This window comes from Ctenopharyngodon idella, chromosome 9 (genome assembly GCF_019924925.1).
Source record: "Ctenopharyngodon idella isolate HZGC_01 chromosome 9, HZGC01, whole genome shotgun sequence".
NCBI lineage: Eukaryota > Metazoa > Chordata > Actinopteri > Cypriniformes > Xenocyprididae > Ctenopharyngodon > Ctenopharyngodon idella.
Genome location: NC_067228.1, coordinates 38,398,418 through 38,409,416, shown reverse-complemented (window position 1 = coordinate 38,409,416; position 10,999 = coordinate 38,398,418). Strand labels below are relative to the sequence as shown.

General features: G+C 36.5%; 1 long non-coding RNA gene across 1 annotated transcript; it reads right to left on the bottom strand.

Moving 5' to 3' along the window:
* Positions 1-3,683: 3,683 nt before the first annotated feature.
* On the bottom strand, positions 3,684-10,075 carry LOC127518767 (uncharacterized). Its single transcript, XR_007931641.1, has 6 exons — positions 9,957-10,075; positions 8,067-8,706; positions 5,710-6,737; positions 5,493-5,576; positions 4,896-4,999; positions 3,684-3,867 (listed from the first exon to the last, which is right to left on the bottom strand). It is a non-coding gene; the product is annotated as an uncharacterized LOC127518767 (long non-coding RNA).
* Positions 10,076-10,999: the final 924 nt, after the last annotated feature.

Genomic DNA, 10,999 nt, shown 5'->3' with positions numbered 1-10,999 from the left:
ATAAAATAATACATAGCAATCTTTATAATCTTATAATTTTATATTGTACTAGCAATAGATAAAGTTTTATTTTAATTATGTACTAAATAATAATAATAATAATAAATAAATAAATATTAAATAATAATAAATAATAAATATAATTATTTATTTCACTTGCACTAGCTTATCAAGTATTGTTTACTTGGCTGTTCCAATCCTGAAGAAGGGTTTATGTCATTAATACCACACTTCACCTAACTCCCCTCAGGATTTTTCATAAACTAACAACATTGTGTAAAACAACATTTTTATGTTAAAACAATATAAAATATCAAATGTGTACACGCATTTGTTTTTCAGGTGGTTCATTGGGATATATCTTGAGAGAGGCACAAAAGCTGCACATGACAAAGTTCTATAAAAGTGGACCTTCCATAAAAAGATGATATCAGTCAACTCTTGTGTCTAGTCACTAATACAACAAATGAACTTTACTGTCCCTGAATGATTTTTTTTTATCTTGTATATTCATATTTTGATATGATAGATAAGAAATATCACATGATCAAGAATGCAGTTTTTTCCCCTGATTATTAGCCGGATTATCAGTCCTATGATTTAGTTAAATAATTCAGTGAGATGCTCATTAAGACAGTGACCTGCTGCCACCTACTGGTGTTTTTCCCCTTTTTTTGAGATGGTCCTCACTGCAGAACACTATATCCAAGGGGCGAGGTGGGATCCAGATCCAACTCCTCCCACTTTACATATCCCTAACCCTACCCATCTCCATACCCTGATCCCTAAACCCACCCCCTGGATCTGGATCCTGGATCTCATGTTCTGCAGTGAGGAGCTACTGTTTGTAATGTTTTTTCCCAAACATTTCAATTTCATATTGTTAGTTTCTAAAATGTTATAATCATCACAGTATATTAATGCAGCTGTAATTGCACTTGCATTTATACCCGCTGAACTGGATTTAAAAGCCATTACATATGGATTTCTGAATGGCTTAAGGATTTTATTGGTAGTGATTCAATTGACTTTATTTATTTTAAAATAATTATGAGTGGATGCCCCTTTTTTTTTTTTATTTGGGCACCTGCCCTCTAAAATGTCTACGCCTGTCTTAGGTGGAAGTTTTAACCCTAAAAGGGGCAAGACCATAAAGAGACATCAGAAAATGAATTTATTGCTATTTTCCATCATCTTAGGACACAAATAATAAAATTTCATGATTTTTTTTTTTTTTTTTAAACATGACTTTATTTTTTTAATTTGTGTATTAAAATCCCAGCATATGTCGCCCATTTATTAAGTGAATACAGAATGCTTGTTTGGCAATGTGTTACAACATTTTAGCCACATTTTAAAACCATTTATTCTCGCTAGAAATGTGCATATAAAATATTATACAGTAGGCTAATATATTCATAATTAGGCATTATACTTGTTTTTCAACAGAATTTTACAAAGAATGTTTAGTTTAAGTTATAAGAGAAAAAAATGTTTAAAGAATCTGGCTATAATGCTGTAATGCGCATTACCAACCAAGCATTCTGTTTTCAATTAAATTATATTGAAACCAAGAAATGAGACCCAAACATTCCCTGCCTCTCCCCACAGCCTCTCAAATGTTTGTATCCCCCACTTCGCCCCTTTTAGGATTAAATAAAGCCATAATAATCTTTTATAGGCTAGTGGGGTAACCCACTTGGGGCCACTGTGGGTTTTTTTGCAGGCAAGCCCACAGTGGGTCAGCCACTGAAAACCCACATGGGGGCCCAAAAGGCTCAACCTATGTGGGGCCCGCATGGGCTCACCCACACAGGGTCTGTTTGGGTTTTAAAACCCATATAGGGGCCCCATATGGGGTTTAGTGTGGGTTTGTCCTGCCCACAGTAAACCCACACTTACCCACAGTGGGCCCGCACTGGCATGTTTGCTGGGTTTGTCTCTCATGCTAGCAGGGATGAGGGCTTTGAAAAAGACAGATATTGTTCAGTTTGACATGCGTTTCTGACGCGGAAAGTTGATCCTCGACCTCGCTGTTGAGGGGGGGGCCTTTGCGTTCGTTAGCCCAGGGCCCCGCGAAGGCTTAACGCAGCACTGTTCCCACCCAAAGCATTTCCAATATCTCGCACGGCAAACGGTAAAGGGGGCATCTATTTTAAAATGATTACTCCCAAGATCCAAACTGAATACATTTCTATAAAACAAACGAGTAAATATAACATCTTGTATAGAACATATTCAGTAATGCTATATCGCAAACGTACGTTCAAAAATTTGGTTAATTATGATTTCGTTAGTATAGAGGGTATGCATAGACGTCACTTTCCCACCGGAACGTGCTCCCTCAGCTGATCTGCAGCATGACTGGATTAATAGGGGAAATTGCGAAAACGCAAGTAAAACAAAGGATTACACTAAAGGTTGGGCTCGAAAGTGTTCCTTATGTCAAAGAAAACTAATCCATGGATATTGGCATGCAGCCAGGAATCGTGTTTCCTGACATGTGCCTGATTTCGACGCCGGGGAAATACATAAAGCAAATCGGCCTGTTAATGCTTTATATAACTACAAATATAGGTAAGTTAGGTCTACATCAGAGTGATCACTTATATCAATGTTATATATTTCGTCATATCGTCCAGCCCGAAAACTTATTACACCTTTTGCATACGTTGAATAAGGAAGGCAGTCTGGCAGAAGCTCAATATTTGACTTCATAACTTGTTTAAATATGGATATATTTTTACACAAATGCATCGCTTCACTTCAGAAGGCCTTTATTAACCCCACCGAGCCGCGAGGAGCACATATTTATGATGGTTGGATGAGGATGGAAGCTTTTTTTTCAGCTCATACTCGTGAACCCTATTCACTGCCATTATAAAGCCCGGATGCATCAGGATATTTATTAATATTTCTTCAGTTATGTTCATCAGTAACAATAGAGTCATATACACCTAGGATGGCTTGAGGGTGAGTAAAGCTTAGGCTAATTTTCATTTGAAAGTGAACTAATCCTTTAATTAAGGGTGTTTTCACACTTGGTCCTTTTCAGGGGTCTGAGCGTGGTTCGTGTGATTTTTGGCCCATATGTGAACGCTCCAAACGATCTCAGACGAAACGAACCGAACCGAGACCATCTCAGGAGATGGTCTGAGTACGGTTCGATTTCATCTTATGGTACGGTTCGCTAAAAACATGCAATCTGAACACAAACCGCTCCGAGCTCACTTGATTTTTTCCATTCGCGAATTCCAGTGTAGTTTGGTCATCAGATGCCTCCGTACAAATCAGCTGTTCATCATGGCTGCTGCTTCTCTCAGATCTCTACAAATTATTCGTTCGCAACGTGCACTTGTTTATTGTGATTTTTTTCTGCTTTCAAACTGTGTAAGGGAGACGCGCCTGCATGCCTTGACAGTTTAATTTTTTTAATATATGGTTTTACAAGCACACACACTTAGCGCATGCACAGAAAACCAGCCGTCATAGCGCGTGTACTGAACTGAATTACCTGTAGTGTCTTATTTCGTTTAAAGTGTCAAAACACTCTAGGTTCACATAAACAGGCTTTGTCTTAAGTGAATGTATCTGGGAAAGAAATTGTGTAGGTTTATCAGTATATTCGATCCATGCATTAGGTTATTGCAAATCTTAAAGTGCCAGCCTAATAAAACAATCAGTAGAATCAGTACACGTTTTATTCATACAGTGAAAAATATGCAGTTTTATTTTTTCATTTGATTATTATGTGTCTTACTTGAATGCTGCTATACCTATTTTACCTGAAAATTTAAAGCAGTTTCATTTGCATCTTTCATTTATTGTATTTGTCCATGTTTTTTTCTATGCTGATGTAATTGCCTTCTGCAAAAAAAAAAAAAAAAAAAATGATTCAAGGAAAACAATTTAAAAAAAAAAGACCGTCGTTCATCTTCGGATACAAATTAAGATATTTTTGATGAAATACAAGAACGTATTTTTTTTCCTCCATTGAAAGCAACGAAAATCCCACATTCAATATCCAGAAAAGTAGTAAAAACATTGTTAAAATAGTCCTTGTGACTACAGTGGTTCAACCTTAATGTTATAAAGCGACGAGAATACTTTTTATGCGCAAAAACAAAAATAACGACTTTATCCAACAAATTCGTCTCTCTCGTCATTCTGCTACGCTAATACGTTGCAGCGCTTCCACCAGGTTTTACATCAGAATGCCGACTCAGTATAAAAAAAAAACTCTAGGATTTCATCAAAATATCTTAATTTGTGTTCCGAAAATGAACAAAGGTCTTATGGGTGTGGAACGACAGGAGGGTGAGTAAATAATGACAGAAATTTCATTTTTGGGTGAACTAACCCTTTAAGCTCATTCAAGAGCATTTGTAGCAGTGTCGTTTTACAAAATAATAATTAATAATTATATACGGAGCCCCGCACATTATATGCAGTAAAAAAAAAGTAAATCGTGGTCACGATTTAGCAAATTGAGGGAACAAATTAGTAAATCGTGCACGATTTAGCCTACGATTTTTTTTTTTTTTTTTCTGCATGTCATGTGCAGGGCTCCGTAATAATAATAATCTTTACAAACAAATTTCTTGTTTAGTGAGGCACATGCCATGTAAGTGAATGGGATAAAATTTTGAAGGCCATAGGTCAAGCCATCCAAAAAGCACCAGTATGAAAACAAAGAGGTCTGAGACCATGTTCCTCCTTAAGTGGACCAAAAAAGGATCTGAGTCCTCTTTCAGTGACAAGGACAGTGTGAACGTAAAGAGAACTGGGTCCTTTTTCACTGGGTTCACCTCGTGGTCCACTTAAAGGGGTCTGAGTTTGGTTCTTTTAAAGAGGACCCAAGTGTGAAAACTCCCTAAAACAAACTTCCAACCTACCTTTTTCATCCGAGTCCGGAGAGAAAAAGAAAATGGTGGTCGAGCAGAAGTTCAGAACAGGCTCGTGTGTCATGACGTCAGAAAAAAACGTCTGACGTGGGGTCCTTAAAGGGAAATTATTTGGGTGAAAGTGAGATATTTGAGTATCTGTGAATTTCTATGCATTTAAGTTGAAAGAGTGTACAATAATCAATTACAATTAGGAAAGCAGAAATACAAATTAAATAGACTCAAATAGTTCTAGTAATCCAACTTACACCCATGTTCACTTATTACAGTGTTATCTCAAAAATTCTAAATTATATATATATATATATATATATATATATATATTAGAGAGCAGAAACTGTATTTTTTTTTAAATTTGTTGCATAAAACTTAAAATGTGTTTCTGGATCAAAGCGACTAAAAATTATGAAGCATGTCATAATCACAAAATTAGTTAGCTTTTTATAAAAAAATTTTCACAATGTAGCCTAAAATAAGCTTAATTTTCTTTTAATGTAATAGCTTATTTTACATAAGCACGTTTTGTGCTCAAATATATTTTATTGAATAAAGATAATTATTATATTGTAAATTAGGTGCTGGGATTACCTTATGAACTGTGATTACATTATAAGTTGCCACAGTGTTTCCCACAGGATTTTGTGAGATTGTGGTGGGTGGGCATCGGTCCTTCTGGGGGACATTACATTACATTATGTGAAAAATTGTTATTACATTGAAAAATTATTACATTATGAACATTTTATTACAATAATGTAATACATATTAAATTATGTGCAGTTTTTACATCATATGAGAATATTACATTATGAGTTGATGATGTGCCCTATGCTCCATTCATTCGTGGGGCTTCAGATTATCCTATCCTGGACACAATATTTGCGGTAACACCAGACTCCACTTTAATCTACTTAAAAATATATATTTCAGAAGAATACAGAATCAATCAAATATAACATTTTATTTGTCAGGTAAAAATGTATCATGCCAATTAATTAAACAATAAGAAGCCAAACCAGAAATGATAAATACACAAACTCCTAATTTAATGCTTATTAATAGTCAGTAAGGTAGTTGTTAAGTTTAGGTATTGGGTAGGCTTAAGAATGTAGAATAAGGTCATGCAGAATAAGGCATTAATATGTGCTTAATAAGTACTAATAAACAGCCATTATTCTAGTAATATGCATGCTAATAAGCAATTAGTTAAAACACTCTAAAATAAAGTGTTACCCACAACCCTCTAACAACTAAACAGAATTCAGAGTTTTCAATCTTTCTCATAATATAAATGACTTCTGTGAAATTAAGACAATTTTACCAATCGCACCGAGACATTTAAAGTAATACCAAACATGAAAGAGAAAAAGCAATAGATGCACAAGATTCATCATATGTATTGCCATTCTTTGTGAACTTTCAGCCAGAGTGAAAGGAAAAGGAGTGGGGAGAGAGGGATTTAGGATGGGTGAGGAGAGAAGATCAAGCAAATGGATTTCTGTTTCCTTGCTTCATGATCTTTTCTTCAGATTAGTAAGTTTATTGTCTCATTGCATGGTGTCTGTTTTGGTCCCTTGCATGAACCTCAATCAAATTAAACCTGAATTAAATTTATACAGTTGAAGTGCTGGAGGAAGTGTTTACAGTTCCAAGTGGTACAGATTCTGGTTCGTGGTCATCACCTTGTCCCTCACTCTGTGGCTCTGCTGTTCGTCTGCCACAGGATAATTGTTTTGAGCAGGAATCACATTTTTTACTTATGCAGCAATTATAAATAACAATAAAGATGACTGCCACAAAACTGAAGACAGCAACCATAATGTAACCTGCAAACTGAAAGAAAAAAAAAATCAATATATAAAACAAAATGCTATGCCTATATATTTTATTGTGTGCTTAAACCAAAGTTGTTCAATCCTGCTCCAAGAAGGCCAGCTCCAATTTGTCCCAACACACCTGACATTTCTAGTAATCCTGAAGGCACTGATTAGCTTGCTCAGATTTGTTTAATTGGGGTTAGAACAAAATTTGCCCACCAGGAGCAAGATTGGACACCCCTGACTGAGAGCCACAAAGCCACATGTTCATGTTATGTTAGTTAGGGTTTGTTGTGGCTTTCAATTATTTATAAGCACAGGAAAAATGTATAGCATAAATGTGCTTTTCACACTGTACTTATCCATAGGTTATCATTGTTCTAATCCCTGCATTTAACCCCGGGTAAAGGTACGTTTCACAATTGGATTAGCAGGGTTAGCACTGCTTTTGCGGTGCCAAACTTGTTCAGTATGAAGTGATGCAGCATTAGAATGTTACAGCTACATGCTTAGCAACCGGCAACCAATCATGTGCCTCATATTCAAGTGCATTGGGCAGTCACAAAAACACAGCGCGTTGTATAGGTGCACTCACGCCATGTCGTAATTACCATAATTACAAGATTTTAACTTGTAAAAAGCATTCACATCCTCATAGAGCTCGTAATTACAAGTTGGGGATTTTCTGAGCTCCTGTACCACTTGACCACTGCAGATTCATTTAGGTGTTGATAGTGTTGCCATAGAAATGCTTAATTCCCAATCTGAGGACGTGAAGAGCTCTGAGTAGAATGTCATGTGTTGTCATCTCGAAATTTTGGTAATTACATGACGTGAACACAGCATATTAACAGTCGTTTCAGTGTTTGAGGGGAAACCCTTTATAGACCTAAAAGTCCATTCTGGAAAACTTGATAGTACAGTCGGTGATATATGAGGATGCGCAATGCTAAAGCCTTTTATGTAAACAAGTCGCATGGTGCATTCATCCAATCAACCACACTGACACCACAAATATGCAAATAATGTTAACCCACAGTTTTGGAGTGTACAGTGTGAAACATCAGCTTATGAATACCCAGGATTAATTGTTAACTTGGGTAAATTGTGAGCAGTGTGAAACATGAAGCAGGATAACACAGGATTTCGTTTACCTGGGGTTTAGAATGACCCAGGGTTAACTATTATAAGTGTGAAAAGCCCTAAAGAGAATCGTTTCATTATTTTGAAGGACAGAAAGGGATCTGCTTTTCTGACATATTGTGAGGTAAACAGAGAACTACTTTAATATTTTTATAATGATATTATGATAACAGGACAAGCTTATATAGTATATTATGTTTACCTGAGAATGATAAATATATTTGCCATTCAAATCTCGTAGCTTGGCCTCATTTCGCATCACTCCAGTAGGTTTACACCAAGACCTGCTGAGCTCCTTATCAAAACCATAAACTCCCTTCCAGTCAGTCATGCCACAAGCAACATAATCACCATCAAATAACAAGATGATGACCCACATAAGAGGTGGAAACAGGCAATAAGCAAAAACCTTTGCATCGCTCAGCTCATCATTTCCTTCATCATCATTTTCTTCATTTTCTTTTTTCATTTTCTTCGTTTTCTTCTTTTTCTCTGTTTTCTTCATTTCATTTCCATCACAATGAAACCATTCCTGTTTAAATGCCCTAAAACAGAAGAACATTAAAGCAAAAATAAAAAGAGTAGGTCCAGTGAAGATGGATGTTGTTAGCAGTGCATTCTGTTCATATTTGCAAGGGCATGAAAAAAACTGTTTTTCAATCAACTCCTCCAATCCAATTAACAAAAGACTTGATGGAAAAGTGCTGAAAAATGGCTTTTGTTTCAGAAATTTAAGTGTTTCGTTTAAAATATATTTAGGCGAAGGCATCCTCTGAAGGAAGTTTGATGTTTTTGGCTACTTCCGTTTTGTTACTTCAGTTTTTAAATACAGGACAGATCTCCTACAATAAAGAAGATAAACATTAGTTTTCATGTCAGTAGAATAAATAGTTAAATCATGCCATTTTCATTTCTGAATACACAAACAGTGCAGGGAACATAATGCAGAACACAAACCATAAGGTGATTCTAAATGTGTGCCTTTACATTTGTGTAAAATTAGCTTAAATAATTTCTAAGAAACAAAAATAAACTATATTGCCAAAAGTTTTGGGACGCCTGCCTTTACGTGCACATGAAATTGAATGACATCCCATTCTTACAGGACATCCCATTCCTTCCACAGGTCACAGGACTTAATCAAATCAACAATGTCAACAAAGTGTGTTTTTGGTTGTGAGGGAAAGATAACCTTGCTTCCCAGAGAGCCCAGCATTAATTTTTGTGCTCACGCAACACATTGATGTGCTCTTGACATTTGTTATTAAAATAACCATAGAAACTGATAGTTGCAATCACTTTTTTTTATTGGTTAAAATGAATGGAGAATATCTCATGTTTTTCTGAGGCTGCTCTAGTCCTCAGGATCGGCGCTTATGGTTTCATAAACAAGGCCCAGTTCTACACTGGATTTACCGATCGTTTGAAATTGAAAAATGGAGCGGTCACAGCAATAATGATCCCGGTCATGAGTCGGAACCGCAGGTGGTGAGTAAAACTGCTTCAAATGTCTGTTTTGTTGGCAATAGGCGCCTAAGTGCATATAATGTAAACAATACGAACGTAGTGAATTCATAAATTCGTTATTCATCATTCACTATACGCTATATTCATTATAGTGATTCAAAAGTTATCCAGGGATAATGCGATGGTGTATTGTGTGTGTTTAAATACATCTGTTTAGCTGACCATTGATAGCCTGTAGATGATCGCTACACAAAACCTTCACGTGCTTATGACAGCTCGTCACTCTAGCTCCGCTCACACGTCACGCCTCCAGACGCTCGGCTGTTTTCGGAAAGACTCGGTACAGCGTATGTATCTTTTATAAATATGATAAAACTAAAGAGTTTTTGGAGATATGAAGGATGCTATACTACTCTATAGGTACTTAATATTAACATGAGATTGGCAGAAACTGTGTGTGATACCCCCCCTTTAACATCATCATACAAGCAATATTACGAACATAAATCATGCACAGGACAAAATACATTCATTACCTTCTCATTTTTTTTTTCTTTTTTTTTTACAGTACATCGGTTCAAATAAAACAGAACAGTATTCAATTTGAATATTATATATAACTCACCAATTCCCTTGTAAACAATTCAGTTAATATGTTGTTTCCTCTGTGTGACGCAGCTGATATAAAGTTCTGCAATGTGAAGGTTGGCAAAACAACTCTGTCTTATCACGAGTGAAAGTACAGGCCCCTCATATTTATGCCTTCTGAAATTTGGCAGGGTGGGATGTCTGCAAAAGGCTGATAAAATGTTTAACCATAGTTTTAGATGGACAGCAGACATGAATGTTGAATGTTGTTTGGACAAAAACTCATGAATAAGTTTTACTGACTTTAGGAGGTCTGTACACCAGTACACAGAGTAGGGTGGCATTTAGATAAATTTTTATTTGACAATGACCTAGCACTCACTAGGGCCATTTTAAATAGAGGCTGAGCTGTTGTTGAAGATGTGATAATGCCTGGTAGAGCCATTGATGGGACATCTATTCCCATCTATTCCCATCCTCATGATGTGTTTAAGTGGGCAGTCGATGAGAGACTAAATGACCAGTATAGTACATCCATCAGCTGAGGTAACAGAAGCATTTGTGCAAAGTTTGCGGCGGGAATCCCGGTGTATATAGCGAGGCTAGATGAAGTAGGTCCCGAGGTGAATACAAAAAATCATAAAATCCCACAAATCAGTAAGGAATCCTGGGACACCACGGAAAAATCAGCAAAAACAGCTAAAGAAAGCACGACGAACATCAAAAGAAAATACTTAGTCAGATTATAAAACCACATTAGCCAGCACACCGTACAACTGCCACTCTGCAGTGCAAATATTGGAAAGGCAGCCCTTTTTAAGACCACCAGCATCAGACAACCGATAATTTGAAAGAAAGAGCTCCGTGCTGAAACCGATCATATGCGCGCTCCGCGTGTATATTAAATATCGCAACAAGCGTATTTTCCATGTGTTCGTTGTCAAATTCCAGTTCAGACATGGCTCACATGTCTGAACGCAGAGCAGGCAGAGGTGAATGAACAGCACTTTTGTGACATTTGAATTCTCAGCTGGAATGCGATCTTACTTATGCAGACATATTTTCCATTTGTGCTGGTGG